This window comes from Lynx rufus, unplaced genomic scaffold (assembly GCF_022079265.1).
Source record: "Lynx rufus isolate CCGP_SWC_20201006 ecotype Redwood Valley unplaced genomic scaffold, mLynRuf1.p SCAF_24, whole genome shotgun sequence".
Lineage (NCBI taxonomy): Eukaryota > Metazoa > Chordata > Mammalia > Carnivora > Felidae > Lynx > Lynx rufus.
This window is the reverse complement of record NW_025814839.1, coordinates 4,275,848-4,293,785: the sequence shown is the minus strand read 5'-3', so window position 1 is coordinate 4,293,785 and position 17,938 is coordinate 4,275,848. Positions and strand designations below refer to the sequence as shown.

Here is a 17,938-nt window from a genome sequence, read left to right as displayed (position 1 = left end):
CTGGATATCTACATGCAAAAGATTGAATTTACCTTAGAGTATACAGAAGAATTAACTCAAAGTGGATTACAGGCCTAAAATGTAGGAGCTAAAACAATAAAACTCTTAGAGAAAACATAGAAGTAAATTTTTGTGGTCTTGGATTAGGCCATGATTTCTTAGATATTATACTAAAAACACAATAAAAGAAGGCTGATAAGTTGGACTTTATAAAAATCAAAGCCTTTGTGCTTCAAATAACATGATTAAGAAATGAATGAAAAGTCAGCTCACAAACCAAGAGAAGATATTTGCAAATTGTATGTGTGATAAGGGACTTGTATATACAATATATAAAGAATTCTTGTAATTCAATAAAAAAAACCTAATTTTTAAAATGGGCAAATGATTTGATAGAGACATTTCTCTGAAGAAAATAAGATGGCTGATAAGCACATAAAAAGATGTTCAATGTGATACAACAGAGAAGATGTAACAGTTTTACAGTAATTAACTTCAAATATTTGAAGGTTCATCTTACATTCATGCATATAATTAAGTCCAGTGGTTAGAAATTACTTGTGTCTTAGTTCAATAAAAGGAGGATATTCTGACAGTTATTTTTCCTTTTGAGGAAATAGGAAACTATTTGTCCAAAGGGTTTTAGGACCAATTCCCTCTCTGTTGGAAGCATAGGATTATGTATTAGGGTTACTCGTTGTAACAAAGAGAAAGAGACTCTGGCTATCTTAAAGAGAGAATTTACTGGAAAGATGCAAATTAGAATACAGAATCTAAGGAACACTATAGAACCTGGCACAGGAGGGGCAGAAACAGGATAGTTTCAGGGATGTAGGTAGCCTAAATTAATTCACAGTTTCTTCAGGTTACCCTAGCTGAAATAAATGGGCATTGCCTGTGCCCATGCTCCTCAAGATTGAGAAGTCCTAGGAGAAAGATTCCAGTTTGTTTGGTTGTTTATTTAAATGTTTATTTATTTTTGAGAGAGAGACAGAGTGTTGAGCAAGGGAGGGGCAGAGAGAGAGGGAGACACAGAATCTGAAGCAGGCTCCAGGCTCCGAGCTGTCAGCACAGAGCCCAGTGCAGGGCTCGGACTCACGATCCATAAGACCATGACCTGAGCCCAAGTCAGATGCTTAACCAACTGAGCCACCCAGGTGCCCCTCTAATTGGTCTGTTTAGGTTTTGAGTCCATCCTTGACTTAGGGAACTAAGGGACAGGCTTGGTGACAGGCTCACCAAGACTACACATAATCTAGGTGACATAATTCCACATAATGAAATTAACATGCTGTTATTGGAAGAAAGGGGAAATGGTATTTGGCAGACAAAAAACCCACACAAAAAACCCAAAGTCCATTTTAGAATGGATAACTTCCTATTTTTTAAATATTAGATATGAAAAAGGAGACTATTAACTGTCATATGCAGTGTGATGGCATTTCCCCCCGTATTTTTTATTGTAGAAAACTATGTAAAATTTACCACCACAACCATTTTTAAGTGTACAGTTCAGTGGTGTCAAATATATTAATAATGTTGTACAACCACCATCACCACCCATCTCCATAACTCTCTTCATCTTTTTTCATCTTGTAAAACTGAAACTGTGTACCCATTAAGCATTAACTCTGCATTTTCCTTTCTTCAGCCTCTGGCAGCCACTACTATTCTACTTTCTGTCTCTGTGATTGTGAATACTCTGCATACCTCATATAAGTGGAATCATGTAGTATTTGTCTTTTTGTGACTGGCTTATTTCACTTAGTCTAATGTCTCCGAGGCTCATCCATGATGTAGCATATTGCAGAATTTCCTTCTTTTTTAAGGCTGAATAATATTCCATTGTGTGTGTGTGTGTGTGTGTGTGTGTGTGTGTGTGTACCACATTTTGCTTATCTATTCATCCATTGATGGTCACTTGGGTTGCTTCCATGTTTTAGTTCTTGTGAATAATGCTGCTCTGAATGTGAGTGTACAGATACCTCTTTGAGTCACTGCTTTCAATACTTTTCTGTATATATCCAGAAATGGAATTGTGTATGTATCCAGGAACACTTTCACACCTGCCTGCCCACAGGGCTGATGTTAGTGGATGGATTGCTGTTATTGTGGTAGGGGTTGAAAATGATGGAAACAAACCACAATTTGCCATCCATGCCTTCCCTGGAAAGCGGCAAGCCTTCAGTAGGTTCCAGTGTTTCAAAGTAGTTGTATCGGACAGATTCTGCCAGTGCAATTATTGTTTAGGTGGGATGACAGATTCCTGGTGCTTCCTATTCCACCATCTTCTCTGAATCCTCCCTAGGATGGCAATTATTTAAAAATGCATGTGAGCACTCGCTTCAGTAGCACATACACTAAAAATGTGTATGTATGTGGACAAGGATTGGAAAATAAGATGAAAAAGAACATAGTTTACTTAGGAGTTAAAGATTTGGATACAGGGAGTTGTGCAGGGGGAAGCTTTATTTAATAATGTTTCTTTGCCTTACAACTTTGAAACTTTGAAATATACATAAGAAAGTGCATAACACTTAGAGTACGAGTTAACTGATAATTGTGAAATAGTATTTATGTAGCTGCTATACAGGTCAAGAAATACAACATTGACTACACCTCGAAAGCTTTCTTTGTGCTCCTTTGCACAAAGGAGCCAAGTAACAAACCAGGGACAGATGGTTCCCTCTTTCCAGAAGTAACCCAAACCCACTACCCTGATGTGATGATATCCTTACTTTCTTTGTGGTTTTACCTTCTGTGTTTGCATCTCTAAAATATATAGTTTAATTTTGTCTATTTTTAAGCTTAATATAAATGGAATTATACTATTTATATTCTTTTGTCTTGATTCTGTTATATGCAGCATCATATTTGTGTAATTCATGTTGTTTGTAGCTCTAGTTTTATTACTAATTTCCATTGTTATATTCCTTAGTCTGACTCTATCATAAGTTATTTGTGCATTCTACTGAGGATGGACATTTGTGTTGTTGTTTTTTTAATTAGTTTTTCTTTTTCACTTCGTTAATATGATTAATTAGACTGATTGATTTTCAAATGTTAAAGCAACCTTGTATTCCTGGAATTAACCCTACTTGATCTTGACGTTTTGTTCTTTTTTTATGTTGTTGGATGTGAGTTGCTAAAATTTTATAAAGAATTTTTTTACATCAGTATTCATGATAAATATTAGTCTAGTTTTCCTTGTTTGACAAGTCTTTGGTTTTCTTATCAGTGTATTTGTAGCCTTTTAGAATGAGTTTGGAAGCATTTCTTTCTCTTCAATTTTCTGGAAGTGTTTGAATAGGATTGTTATTATTTCTTTCTTCCTTAAATATTTGGTAGAATTCACTAGCGAAGCCATCTGGAACTTGAGTTTATTTTGTGGGAATTTTATACCAAGAATTTAATTTCTATATTAAATATAGAGCTATTCTTGGTTATCTATTTCTTCTTGATTAAAATTTGGTAGTTTGCATCTTTCAAGGAATTGCAAGTTCTTTCAATGAACTTCTATTTCATCTGAGTTGTAGAATTTATTAGCATAAAGTTGTTAATTACATTCCCGTATCATTTAAAAATTTTTTTTTTCAACGTTTATTTATTTGGGACAGAGAGAGACAGAGCATGAACGGGGGAGGGGCAGAGAGAGAGGGAGACACAGAATCGGAAACAGGCTCCAGGCTCTGAGCCATCAGCCCAGAGCCCGACGCGGGGCTCGAACTCATGGACCACGAGATCGTGACCTGGCTGAAGTCGGACGCTTAACCGACTGCGCCACCCAGGCGCCCCTCCCGTATCATTTTTAAAAAATTTATTTCTTTATTCTGAGATAGAGAGGGAGAGAGAAGGGCAGAAAGAGAGAATCCCAAGCAGGCTCCGCGCTGTCAGGACAGAGTCCAGTGTGGGGCTGGATCTCACGAACTGTGAGATCATGACCTGAGCCACAATCAAGAGTTGGTTGATTGACTGAGCCCCCCAGGCACCCCTCCCTATAATTGTTAAAAATAGCTGTAAGATATGTACTGATACCACCTCTCTCACTTTTGATATTGGCAATCTGTTTTCCTTCTGCCTTTTCTGGAGCAATCTGGATAAAGTTTATCAATCTTATTGATAAAACAACTTATTGATATGTAACTTACACATTTAACGTGTGCAATTCAGTGGCTTTTAGTATATTCACAGAGTTGTGAAACTATCATCACAATTAATTTTTGAATATTTTTATTACCTCAAAACCCCACACTTCTTATTCATCACCATTCAGTCCCCTTGTTCTTCCAGCAGTAGGTAACCACTACTATACTTCCTGTCTTTAAAATTTTGCCTATCCTGGACATTTCATGTAAATGGAACCATACATTTCATATAAATGAAGTCCTACAATATGTGGTCCTTTGTGACTGACTTCTTTCACTGAGAATAATGTCCTCAAGGTTCATAATATTTCAATATTCAAAGTTCGTAATGTGTGTTGTGGCACGTATTAATACTTAATTCCTTTTTATTGCTGGATAATCCCTTGAATGGTGATGGACTTTTGAGTTGTTTGCACTTTTTGGCTATTATAAACAGTGCTGCTCTGAATGTTTGTGTATAAGTTTTTGTGTGGACATGTTTTCATTTCTCTTGGATATATACCTAAGAGTGCATTTGCAAGGTCATATGGTAACCCTGTGTTGAACCTTTTGAGGAACTGCCAAGTTTCCAAAGGGACTAATTGTCTTATATCCTGATCAGTAGTGTATGAGAGTTCCAATGACTCCATCCTTGCCAACTCTTGTTATTACATCTGTCTTTCTGATTATACCCATTCTAGTAGGTGTGAAGTAGTAACTTACTGTTATTTCATTGATTGACTTTGAATTTCAATTTATCCTTCATTACTCAGACTAACTAACTTGTTCCTTATGTATTCCTTTTTATTTATTGATGTGTTCAGTTGGTAGTGCTTTGTATCTATGTTCATATTGCTCTGTAGTTTTCTTTCTTTGTCTTTGATACTATCTCTGTTAGGTTTTGTAATCAGGATAATTCTCTGTTCATGAAGATAAGCTGTGTAGTGTTGCCTCCTCTTTTTTTCTTCTGAAAGCATTTATGCAATACTTTGTAATCTCTTCTTTAAATGTTTGCTATAGTTTACCAGTGAAGCTATCTGCACCTGGGCCTTTCTTTGTGGAAAGATGTTTACTTATGAAAAGTGTATTATTTCCTCTTGTGTAATTTTTTGTAATTTGTTTTATTTAAGATATTTTCCAGTTTCATTTACAATGTAGAATTTACTGGCATAAACTTATTAATAACATTAAAAAATTTTAATGTCTTTAGGATCTGTGGTGGTAGCTTCTTTATCATTCTTAATATTGGTAATCCAATTCTACTGTATTTCTTTCTTGATCTTAGTTTAAATGATTACCAGTTTTACTGATATTTCTAAAGAACCATGTTTTGGTTTCACCGATTATTGCAGTTGTTTGTTTATTTTCTATTTTATTGATTCCCACTTTGTTATTTTCTTTCTACTTGATTTGGGTTCTTTTATTTTAGCTTCTTAAGGTGGAAACTTAGCATATTGATTTTAAACTCTTTAAAATTTTATATGTAAACATTTAAAGTTACAATTTTCCCTGTAAACATTATGATAGCTGCATCTCACAAATTTTGGTGTCCAGTACTTTCATTTTTATTCAACTCAACATATTTTCTGATTTATCTTATAATTTCCTCTTTGATCCACGGGTTATTTAGAAGAGTGTTTGTAGCCTCCAAATATTTGTTGATTTTCCAGATTTATTTTTGTTACTAATTTGTAATATAATTTTATTGTTCTCAGAGAACATAAATTATAAAATTTTAATCCTAAATTCATTGAGAATTGTTTTGTGGCCTGATATGTGATCCATCTTGTAAAGTGTTCCATGTATACTTGAAAAGAATGTGTAATCTGATTATGTAATGTTATTTAACCTACAGATTTTATTCATTGTCTCCTGATTACCGCCCCCCCCCCCATTAATGTCTTTTTTGGTCCAGGATCCCATCCAGAACCTCACATTACGTTTAGTTTTCATATTTCCTTAATCTCATTTAATCTGGGACAGTTCCTCAGTTTTTCTTCTTAACATTGATGTTTTTAAAAAAAATATTTTTGATGTTTATTTTATTTTATTTTTTTTCAACGTTTATTTATTTTTGGGACAGAGAGAGACAGAGCATGAACGGGGGAGGGGCAGAGAGAGAGGGAGACACAGAATCGGAAACAGGCTCCGGGCTCTGAGCCATCAGCCCAGAGCCTGACGCGGGGCTCGAATTCCCGGACCGCGAGATCGTGACCTGGCTGAAGTCGGACGCTTAACCGACTGCGCCACCCAGGCGCCCTATAGTAACCATTCTAACAGGTATGAGGTGATGTCTGTGGTTTTATTTGCATTTCCATGATGATTAGTGAGGTTGAGTACTTTTTCATACACCTGGTAGCCATTTGTATGCCTGCTTTGGAAAAATGTCTGTTTAGGTCCTTTGCCCATTTTTAAATCAGGTTATGTTATGTTATGTTATGTTGTTATGTTATGTTATGTTATGTTATGTTATGTTATGTTATGTTATGTTATTGCTGTTGTGTTGTATGAGTTCTTACATATTTTGGTTGTTAACCCCTTATTAGATACAGGTTTTACAAATATTTAATTCCATTATGTAGGTTGCTTTTTTATTTTGTTGGTTTCCTTTGTTGTGCAGAAGCTTTTTAGTTTGATGTAGTCTCACTTGTTTATCTTTGTTTTATTGCCTGTGCTTCCAGTGTCATATGCAAAATTCATTGCCAAAACTAATCTCAAACATTTTCCCTTGTGTTTTCTTCTGGGAGCTTAGAATTTTAGGTCATACATTTAAGTCTTTAATCCATTTTGAGTTGACTTTTGTGTATAGTATAAGGATCCAATTTCTTTCTTTTTTTTTTAATGTGGATATCTCGTTTTGCCATCACCCTATATTGAAGAGATTATCTTTTCTGCATTGTTTCCTTTGTCAAAGATTAGTTGACTATGTATGGTTAAGTTTATTTCTGGATTCACAATTCTGGTTTTTTTTGTCTTATATGTCTTTTTTTTTTTAACGTTTATTTATTATTGAGAGACAGAGAGACACAGAACGTGAGCAGGGGAGGGGCAGAGAGAGGGGGAGACATAGAATCTGAAGTAGGCTCCAGGCTCTGAGCTGTCAGCACAAAGCTCGACGCAGGGCTCGAACTCAGAAACTGCGAGATCATGACCTGAGCTGAAGTCGGTTGCTTAACCAACTGAGCCACCCAGGCCCCCCTTATATGTCTGTTTTTATTCCATATTATTTTGCTTACTATACCATACTTTAGCAATTGCAATAAGCATTATTTTGCTTACCATACCATATTATTTTGCCTACTATAGCTTTGTGACATAATATGAAATCAAGAAATGTGATGCATCCATTTTTGTTCTTGCTTGAGATTGCTGTTGCTATTCAAGGACTTTTGTGTTTCCATTTTTCTCAAAAAAAAAAAAATGCCATTGGAAGGGCGCCTGGGTGGCTTAGTCGGTTTAGTATCCAAAACTCTGGATTTTGACTCAGGTCATGATCCCAAGGTCATGGGATCGAGCTCTGCATTAGGCTCTGCACTGAGCACAGAGTCTGCTTAAGATTCTCTCTCTCTCTCTCTCTCTCTCTCTCTCTCTCTCTCTCAATCTCTCTCCTTCTGCCCCTCTTCCCAGCTTGTGCTCTCTCTCTAAAAAAAAAAAAAAAAAAATGCCATTGGAATTTTGATAGGGATTGGACCTGTAGTTTGTTTTGGGTAGTATGGACATTTGAACAACCTTAATTCTTCCAATCCATGAACACAGGATATCTTTCCATTTATGTGTGTCTTCAGTTTATTTATTTAATCAATGTTTTGAAGTTTTTGGTGCACAGATCTTTCATCTCCTTGGGTAAATTTATTCCTTTATTATTATTATTATTATTATTATTATTATTATTATTTTAATAGCAATTCCTTTCTTTTTTTAATGTTTCTTTTAATTTTGAGAGAGAGAGTGGGAGACAAAGGATCTGAAGCAGGCTTTAGGCTGATAGCAGAGTCCAGCATGGGGCTCGAACTCACAAATAGATCATGACTTGAACCAAAGTCGGATGCTTAACCAAATGAGCCCCCCAGGTACCCCTAACTATTTTATTATTTTTGATGCTATTGTAAATTACGTTGTTTTTTAAACTTCTTTTCATATAGTTTGTTGTTTGTATTTAGAAACACAGCTGATTTTTGTAGGTTGGTTTTGTATCCTGTAGCTTTACTGAACTTGTTTATTCTAAAAGTTTTTTATGGAGTTCTTGACATTTTCTATGTAAGAGATCATGTCATCTGCAAACAGAGACAATTTTACTTCTTCCTTTCCAATTTGGATGTCTTTTATTTCTTTTTCTTGCCTAACTGCTCTGGCTAGGACTTCCAGTGCAGTGTTGAATAGGAGTGGCAAGAGGCAACATCCTTGTCTTATTCCGATTTTAGAAGAAAAGCTTTCAGATTTTCACTGCTAAGTAATGATGTTAGCTGTGGGCTTGTCATATATGGTTTTTATTGTTTTGATTGTTTTGAAGTACATTTCTTTTATATCTAATTTGTTGAGAGTTTTTATTATGAAAGGATGCTGAATTCTGTTAAATGTTTTTAATGTAGTTGTTGAGGCGATCATGTGATTACTTTGTTCTGTTTATGTACTTGTTATAACTTTGTTAAATTTGTGAAGTGGAGCACAGTGGAAGTGTACATCCCTCTTTAAGGGGCCACATGGCAAGGTCAAGGACAGACTGTAGACAGAGAGGCAGGATCTGGGTCTGTGGGTGGAATGCTTTGGGGTGCCTAGGCTAGGGCCAGATCAACCAATTCAAACCAAAGGAGCAGAATTTTCATAAGCCCATGGAGGTATTATCCAAGGAGCACATAAAGCACACTGGTGCTGGGAGGCAGGGGATACTGTTGGTCACAAGGGCTACTGGGGAGATCATATCAGGAACTTACATTTACTGTTACTCGGTGGACTACTGTCAAGGACATGCACTCACCTGAGGGGCTAGTGTCAGTTTAAGGATATTGCAGACGCATTGGTTCAACAAAATGGAGGCCAAGGCAGCAGTGCCATGGAGTAGCTTAGGTAAGCTCTCAGCAGTGGTGTATCACATTTATTGATTTGCATATGTTGAAACATCCTTGCATTCCAGGAATAAATCCCACATGGTAATGGCATATGATCCTTTTAATGTTCTGTTGAATTTTGTTTGCTGGTATTTTGTTGAAGATTTTTGCATCTCTGTTCATCAGGGATATTGGCCTGGGATTTTCTTCTCTAGTAGTGTTTTTGTCTGGCTTTCAACAGGATAATATTGGCCTCCTAAAAGTATTCCATCCTCTTGAAATTTTTTGGAAGAGTTTGAGAAGATTTCACATTATTTTCTTTTCAAATGTTTGGTAGAATTCAACAGTGAAACTGAATGGTCTTGAACTTTTCTTTGTTGGGAGGTTGATAGTTACGGATTCTGTGTCTTACTCATTATTGTTCTGTTCAGGTTCAGTCATGATAATTTGTATATTTCTAGGAATTTATCCATTTCTTCTATGCTACTCAATTTGTAGGTGTATAATTGTTTATAATAGCCTTTTAGGATCTTTTGTATTTCTGTGGTATTGGTTGTAATGTCTTTCCTTTCTTTTTCTTTTTTTGACAGTAAAAAAATGGTAATTAAATGTTATTGGATCAATGATCCTTTTGTCCTATTACCCAGTTCATTATCTGTTAGTAACATTAAAAAATTGAAAGAAAATTTTTTTAATGTTTATTTTTGAGAGAGAGAAAGAGACAGAATCTGAAACAGGCTCCAGGCTCTGAGCTGTCAGCACAGAGCACATGTGGGGCTTGAACTCACGAACTGTGATATCATGACCTGAGCCAAAGGTGGATGCTTAACCAACTGAGCCATCCAGGCACCCCTAATTTTTTTTTAATTTTAAAGAGAGAGGGCGAGAAAGCTAGCATGAGTTGGGGAGAGGGGCAGAGGCAGGGAGAAAGAGAGAATCTCAAGCAGTCTCCACACTCAGTGCAGAGCCTGATATGGGGCTTGATCCCACGACCTTAGGACCCTAGCTGAAGTCAAGAGTTGGACACCCAACCAACTGAGCCACCGAGGCACTCCATGTTAATAATATTTTTATCAAATAATGTATAGTTGCCAAAACTTCCATAATATTTTCCAATAAAGCTGGTCAAAATCACTGAAGAAAATGTTTTTGACTGTAGTTGACACACAGTGTTACATTGGATTCAGGTATACATCATAGTGACTCAACATCTCTATACATTATGCTGTGCTTACTGTAAGTATAGCTACTATCTGTCACCATACAATGCTGTTACAATATCATTGACTGTATTTCTTGTACCATGCCTTTTATTCTTGTGTAATGTCTCCTCTTAAGTTTCAGATTTTATTTACTTGAATCTTTTCTCCTTTTGTCTTAGTCTAGGTAAAAGTTTGTCCATTTTGTTTAGATTCATAAAAAGCTCAGTTTTGTTGATATTTTTATTGTTTTTCATCCTCTATTTATTTATTTATTTTTTTATTTTTTTTAACATTTATTTATTTTTGAGACAGAGAGAGACAGAGCATGAACGGGGGAGGGGCACAGAGAGAGGGAGACTCAGAATCGGAAGCAGGCTCCAGGCTCTGGGCCATCAGCCCAGAGCCCGACGCGGGGCTCGAACTCACGGACCGCAAGATCGTGACCTGAGCTGAAGTCGGACGCTCAACCGACTGAGCCACCCAGGCGCCCCTCATCCTCTATTTAATTTATTTCTGCTCAAATCTTGTTATTTCCTTCCTTCTACTATTGGGCTTGGTTTGTTCTTTTTCTAGTTTCTTGAGGTGTAAACTTAGGTTGAGATATTCATTTTTCTTTATGTAGGCGTTTATTGCTCTAAACTTCTTAGAACTGTTTTTACTGTATCCCATAAGTTTTGATATGTTGTGTTTCTTTTTGCATTGGTCTCAAGATATTTTTAAATTTGTCTTTTGACGTTTTCTTTGCTGCATTGGTTGTTCAGTAGTGTGTTGTTCAGTTTCCACATATTTGGGAATTTTACGGTTTCCCTCTTGTTACTGATTTCTAGTTTCATATCATTGTGATTGGAAAAGATACTTGATATGATTTCAGTCTTCTTAAATTTGTTAAGACTTGTTTTGTGACCTAATATTTGATCCATTCTGGAGAATATTCCAAGTGCACTTGAAAAGGATGTATATTCTGCTACTGTTGGATGGAATGTTCTGTATATGTCTGTTAGGTCCATTTGGACTAAAGTGTAATTCAAGTCCAGTGTTTCCTCATTGATCCTCTGTTTGTATTATCTCTCCATTGTTGAAAGTGGGGTATTGGAGTCCCCTTTATTATTCTGTTGGTCCTTATTTCTCCTTTAGGATCTTTTAATAATTGCTTTATATATTTAGGCATTCCTCAGTATATTTTGGTAGTTCTTCACTCCTTTCTTCATCTCTTGCTTTCTTCCTTTGTGATTTGATGTTTTTCTTTAGTGTTAGGTTTGGATTCCTTTCTCTATATTTTCTTTGTGTCTATTCTAGGGTTTGGTTTGTGGTTACCTTAAGATTCATATATAATATCCTATGTATTATAGCAGTTTATTTTAAGTTAATGATCACTTAAGTTCAAACACATTCTAAAAGTACTACGTTTTTACTTGCCTCCCTGTTTTATGTATTTGATGTCACATTTTATATCTTTTTATTTTGTGTATCCCTTAACTATTTTAGGTATAGTTGATTTTACTGCTTTAGTGTTTTAACCTTCATATTAGGCTTATAAGTGATTGATCCACTACCTTTACTATGTTTGCTTTTAGCAATAAGATTTTTTTCTTTCATAATTTCCTTCCAGTTATGGCCTTTTCTTTTCCCCTTAAAGAAGGTCCTATAACATTTCTTTGAAAGGTTGGTTTCATGGTGATGAACTACTTTTTTTGTGAAATTCTTTATTTTTCAATTCTGAATGATAATCTTGCTAGATGGAGTATTCTTGGTTGTAGTTTTTTTTTCCTTTTAGCACTTTGAATATACATATCATGTCACTCTCTTCTGGCCTACAAAGTTATTGCTTGAAAAGTCAGCTAATAGTCTTATGAGTTGTCCCTTTTATGTAACTAACTAGTTGGTTTTTTCTTACTGCTTTTAAGATTCTGCTTAATTCTCTGTTTAAATTATTATGTGTCTTGATGTGGACTTCTTTGGATTCATTTTGCTTGGGGTGCTCTTTGCTTCCTGGACTTGGATGTTTGTTTCCTTCCTCAGGTGAGGGAAGTCTTTAAGTTTTCTGCTTCTTTCTCTATTTTTCTGAGACCACTATAATGTGAATGTTAGTATACTCAGTGTTACCCAGAGGTCCCTTAAACTATCCTCATTTTTCTTTTTCTTTGTAATGTTTTTTAAAACTATCCTCATTTTTCTTTTTTCTTTTTGTTCAGCTAGGATGATTTCTGCTACCCTCTAACAGATTGTTGATACATTCTGCATGTTCTTATCTGCTGTTGATTCCCTCTAGTTTTCATTTCAGTTATTGTATTCTTCATCTTTGATTGTTTTTTTAATATTTTCTATAAATTATCACTGTGTTTATTCTCTCAAGTTCAGTGAGCATCTTAATGACCATTACTTTGAACTTTTTATCATGTGGAGTGCTTATTTCCATTTCATTTAGTTGTTTTGCTGAGGTTTTGTCTTGTTCTTTCATTTAGAACATATTCTTCTGTCTCCTCATTTTACCTGGTTCTCAGTGTTTGTTTCTCTGTATTATGTAGACCTGCTGTGCCTCCTGGTCTTGATGCAGTGGCCTTATGTAGAGGGCATCCTTTGGGGCCCAGAAACACATTCCTCTCTGGTCACCAGAACCAGGTGCTCCAGGGATGTCTTTTGTATAGGCTGTATGTGCCCTTCTGTTGTAGCTGGCCCATTACTGCTATGGGTGCATGGTATGCAGGACTGGTCCCTGGCACAACTGGCTTAAAGGCCTGGCTGTGGCTGCTGTGGGTATGCTGGTGGTTGAGGCTAGCCCCAGGTGTAGCTGCATGCAGGGCCCAGCCACAGCTGTTGTGAGTAACTGGTAGGTGGAGCCAGTCCCATCCCTGGCAGGAGCTGCTTTGGAGGGGGCACCTGCTATGGCAGGTGGGTTGGGTGGGGCATGTCCACAGGGGAATGTTGAGGTTGGTTGAGCAGTGCTTGCAAGGTAGGTGGAGAGTGTCAGAACAGGTGCCCACCGGAGTTGGGCTAGCTAGATCGAAGGAGGGCAAGAATAATGACATTTACCAGCATTTCCATTCCTAGAGAAAGTTCCTATAGATTCCATCCTTCCATCACCTGCCCTAAAATTAGTCAATAAATCTTCATATATGGCCCAGGTTCTTTTAAAACTGCAGCCCTGGGGTGCTTGGGTGGCTCAGTCAGTTAAGTGTCTGACTCTCTCTCTCTCTTTATTTGAGAGAGCATGAGTGCAAGGTTGGGGGAGGAGCAGAGAGAGGGAATCCTAAGCAGGCTCCTTGCTCAAAACAGAGCCTGACACAGGGCTCCATCCCACAATACTGGGATCATGACCTAAGCCAAAATCAAGAGTCAGATGCTCAACTGACTGAGCCACTCAGGTGCTCCTAAGCATCTGATTCTTGATCTCAGCTCAGGTCTTGATCTCAGGGCCATAGAGTTCATGCCTAGCTTTGGGCTCTGCACTGGGGTCTTGTCTTCCTGGTGCTGGTCCCCAGGGCAGGCAGTGCCCAATGTGGTGTTTAAACCCCTTACTCCTCAGGGAGGACCTCCATACCTGTGACATCCTTCCTACTGTGAGTCAGTATGCTGAGGGTGTGAGTCCTGACCAGTCCATGTCTCTTCCCCTCCAACTTTTATTGATATGGCTTTTTCTTTATATCTTCAGGTATGGAAGAACTGTTCTAATCTTCAGATTGTTCTCAGACAGTTGCTTTGTTTGTAGAGTAGCTTTGGTGTGTCAGTGAGAGGGGAGCTCAGGATCCTCCTATTCTACCATCTTCATCAGGATCCTCTCATGCCCAAAAAAATTTTTAAGCAATTTATTGAGATGCAGTTCATGTAAGATAAAATTGACCATTTTTTAAAATTAATTAACTAATTAATTAATTTTAATGTCTATTTTTGAGAGGGAGGCAGAGCATCAGTGGGGGAGAGACAAAGAGAGAGGGGGAGACACAGATTCCAAAGCAGGCTCCAGATTCTGAGCTGTCAGCACAGAGCCCAATGCAGGGCTTGAACCCGTGGAGGTAAAAGATCATGACCTGAGCCGAAGTCGAATGCTTAACCGACTGAGCCACCCAGGTGCCCCTAAAATTGACCATTTTAAAGTGAACAGTTCAGTGGTAATAGTACATTCAACAATGTGGTGAAACCCCCATCTTTATATAGTTCCAAAACATTTGTCATTCCAGTATAAAACCCCTTTCTTGTTAAGCAATTTCTCCCCATTTTGCCTATCTGGAAACCACCAATCTGAGTTTAGTCTCTATGGGTATATCTATTCTGGATGCTTTGTATTAATAGAATCATTCAAAATGTGACCTTTTGGGGCGCCTGGGTGGCTCAGTCGGTTAAGTGGCCGACTTGAGCTCAGGTCATGATCTCGCGGTCCATGAGTTCGAGCCCCGCGTCGGGCTCTGTGCTGACAGCTCGGAGCCTGGAGCCTGTTTCGGATTCTGTGTCTCCCTCTCTCTGACCCTCCCCTGTTCATGCTCTGTCTCTCTCTGTCTCAAAAATAAATAAATGTTAAAAAAAATTTTTTAAAAAACAAACAAAATGTGACCTTTTGTCTGGTTTTATTCACTTAGCATAATGTTTTGAAGGGTCATCCATGCAGCATGTATCAGTCTTTCACTCCTTTTTATGGCTGAATAGTATTTCATTGTATGGATATATCACAGTTTATTTATCCATTCATATGTTTATGGACATTTGGGCTATTTCCACTTTTTGGCTATTATTCTCAGTGCTTTTATGATCACAGGTATACATGTAGTTGTTTATTTGTTTACAGTTCTTTGAGTTGTGTACCTACGAATGAAATTGCTGAATTGTATGGTAATTCTGTTTAATTATTTAAGGAAGCACCAAACTATTCCCATTTTTGGTACTCTTAATTTCTTTGTATAGATTCAAATTTCTGTTATCACATTTTTTCCGGAATGACTTCCTTTAACACTTCTTATAGTAATGGTCTGCTTCAGTGTATTCTCTCAGCTTTTGTCTGTCTGCAGAAGCCCTTAACTTTTGTCCGTGTTTTTTTTTTTTTAATTTATTTAAATTTATTTTTTATTTTTTTATTTTTTAAAATTTACATCCAAATTAGTTAGCATATAGTGCTACAATGATTTCAGGAGTAGATTCCTTAGTGCCTCTTACCCATTTAGCCCATCCCCCCTCCCACAACTACTCCAGTAACCCTCCGTTTGTTCTCCATATTCATGAGTGTCTTCTGTTTTGTCCCCCTCCCTGTTTTTATATGATTTTTGTTTCCCCTCCCTTATGTTCATCTGTTTTGTCTCTTAAAGTCCTCATATGAGTGAAGTCATATGATTTTTGTCTTTCTCTGACTAATTTCACTTAGCATAATACCCTCCAGTTCCATCCGCGTAGTTGCAAATGGCAAGATTTCATTCTTTTTGATTGGTAATACTGCACTGTGTATATATATACACCACATTTTCTTTATCCACTCATCCATGGATGGACATTTGGGCTCTTTCCACACGTTGGCTATTGTTGGTAGTGCTGCTATAAACATGGGGGTGCATGTGTCCCTTCAAAACAGCACACTTGTATCCTGTGGATAAATGCCTAGTAGTGCAATTGCTGGGTGGTAGGGTAGTTCTATTTTTAGTTTTTTGAGGAACCTCTATGCTGTTTTCCAGAGTGGCTGCATCGGCTTGCATTCCCATGTCCTTGGTTTTTAAAGGTGTTTTTGACGTGTATAGAATTCGAGGTTGACATTTTTTTTTCTTATTAAAGTTACCTTAAAGATATGCCTGTGTTTTCTGGATTGTATTATTTCTTATAAGAAGTGTGATGTCATTATTATCTTTGGTTCTGTGTACATAATATGGCTTTTTACCCTGAATGCTTTTGTTGTTTTCTGTTTATCACGGATTTTCATTAATTTGATGATAATGTATCTTGGTATGTTTTTTTCCATGTTTCTTATGCTTTATATTTTCATTAAATTTGAAAAAAAATGGTTATTTATTCAAACATATTTTGTTTCTCCTTGCCTCTCTACTCCTGGAATTCCAGTTCTATGTATATTAATTAGCCTTCTTGATATTGTCTCACAGCAAACTGAGGGTTTGTTCATTTTTTTAAGTGTGTTTTTCTCTCAGTGTTTCATTTTAGATATTTTCTATTTCTGTATCTTTAAGTTTGCTAATCTTTTCTTTTGCAGTTTCTACTTTGTCATAATTAAACTTCATATATTTTTCATCTCTGGAATTTCAAATTGGGTCTTTTTTATCTCTTCTATTTCTCTACTTGTCATGCTCACACTTTCTTTTTGGACATATAAAGTATATCATTAACATTTTTTATCTACTTATTTTCATAATTTGTCATTTCTGTGTCCGTTTCCATTGATTAATTTTTCTCTTGGTTGTGGGCCATATTTTCCTGCTTCATTGCATCATTTATAATATTTTTTTTAAGAAGGCAAGGTAAACAAATAGCTTAAGTATTTTATTTGTTTGAAAGTAAGCTCATTAACATTATATAATGAAAATGTACAAAGAATAATGGTGCAGTTTTTGGTTACATTTAAGTTAGACATTCATTAATAAGGAATCTTAGAATATGAATAGTCCAGAAATTTCTCTAAACCATATGGTCAGAACAGCTGTCTCTGAGTATTACCTTACTTTGAAAGGTACTGGCATACATCTGAATTGAACTCAGAATTTTTCAAAATAAGCCCTAATTAATAAAACTATTCTATATTCAGACAATTTTAATAAAACTTATTTTCCAGAAACAATAATAAAGGACAAAGCGACCACATTTTACAAAATGTGGTCCTGAACAAATAAAAAACGTATACTTCCACCTCCTCAAAACAGAGACTGCTTTCTTTTCCTCAACCTTGGAAACAAGGTGAAGAATAGTCTGCAAGCAAGTTTGGGCAGGGGTTTGCTAAAACAAAGCTCAAGCAGTTGAACATGGCACCTCTTAAAAAGAATTTGGGGAAACTTGAGCAGAAAATCCAAATTCTGTTTTTAATGACAGATACAGAGGTGAACTGGCTTCTCCCAAGCAGCAGTGCAGGACGAGGGGAGGGTGGTGGGTGGGAGTGGCTGGCCCAGACCTAAGGGAGACTTTTTCTTCTTTTTTTTATTTTGAAAAATTTTTAATGTTTATTATTTGTTTTTGAGAGGGAAAGAGAGAGAGTGCAAGCGAGGGAGGGGCAGAGAGAGGGGAGGACACAGAATCTGAAACAGGCTCCAGGCTCTGAGCTGTCAGCACACATGGGTCTCGAACTCACCAGCCATGAGATCATGACCTGAGCCGAAGTCAGATGCTTAACCGACTGAGCCACCCAAGCGCCCTGAGACCTTTTGTTTTTAGAGGTTCAGTGTTCAGGGAGCTCTTTGTGTGAATGAGAGGAGCACAGATTCCACATGGGTATTTTAAGGCATGGAGGCAAAGTATTTTTCAACACAACTAGGCAGAGTCCACGTGTTAAATGGTCCATCTCCATCCAGTTTGTCCTAATTCCTGACCATGCATTTGTAGAATTAGGACCACAGACCTTTGCTATGTGATTATAATTGTATCTAATATCCAT

At 36.9% G+C, this 17,938-nt stretch overlaps 1 protein-coding gene across 1 annotated transcript in view; it reads left to right on the top strand.

Annotated features, from left to right (window-relative positions):
- The window catches only part of TMEM116 (transmembrane protein 116), a 63,816-nt gene that overhangs the window by 31,754 nt on the left and 14,124 nt on the right, over positions 1–17,938 (top strand). The window lies entirely within an intron of this gene.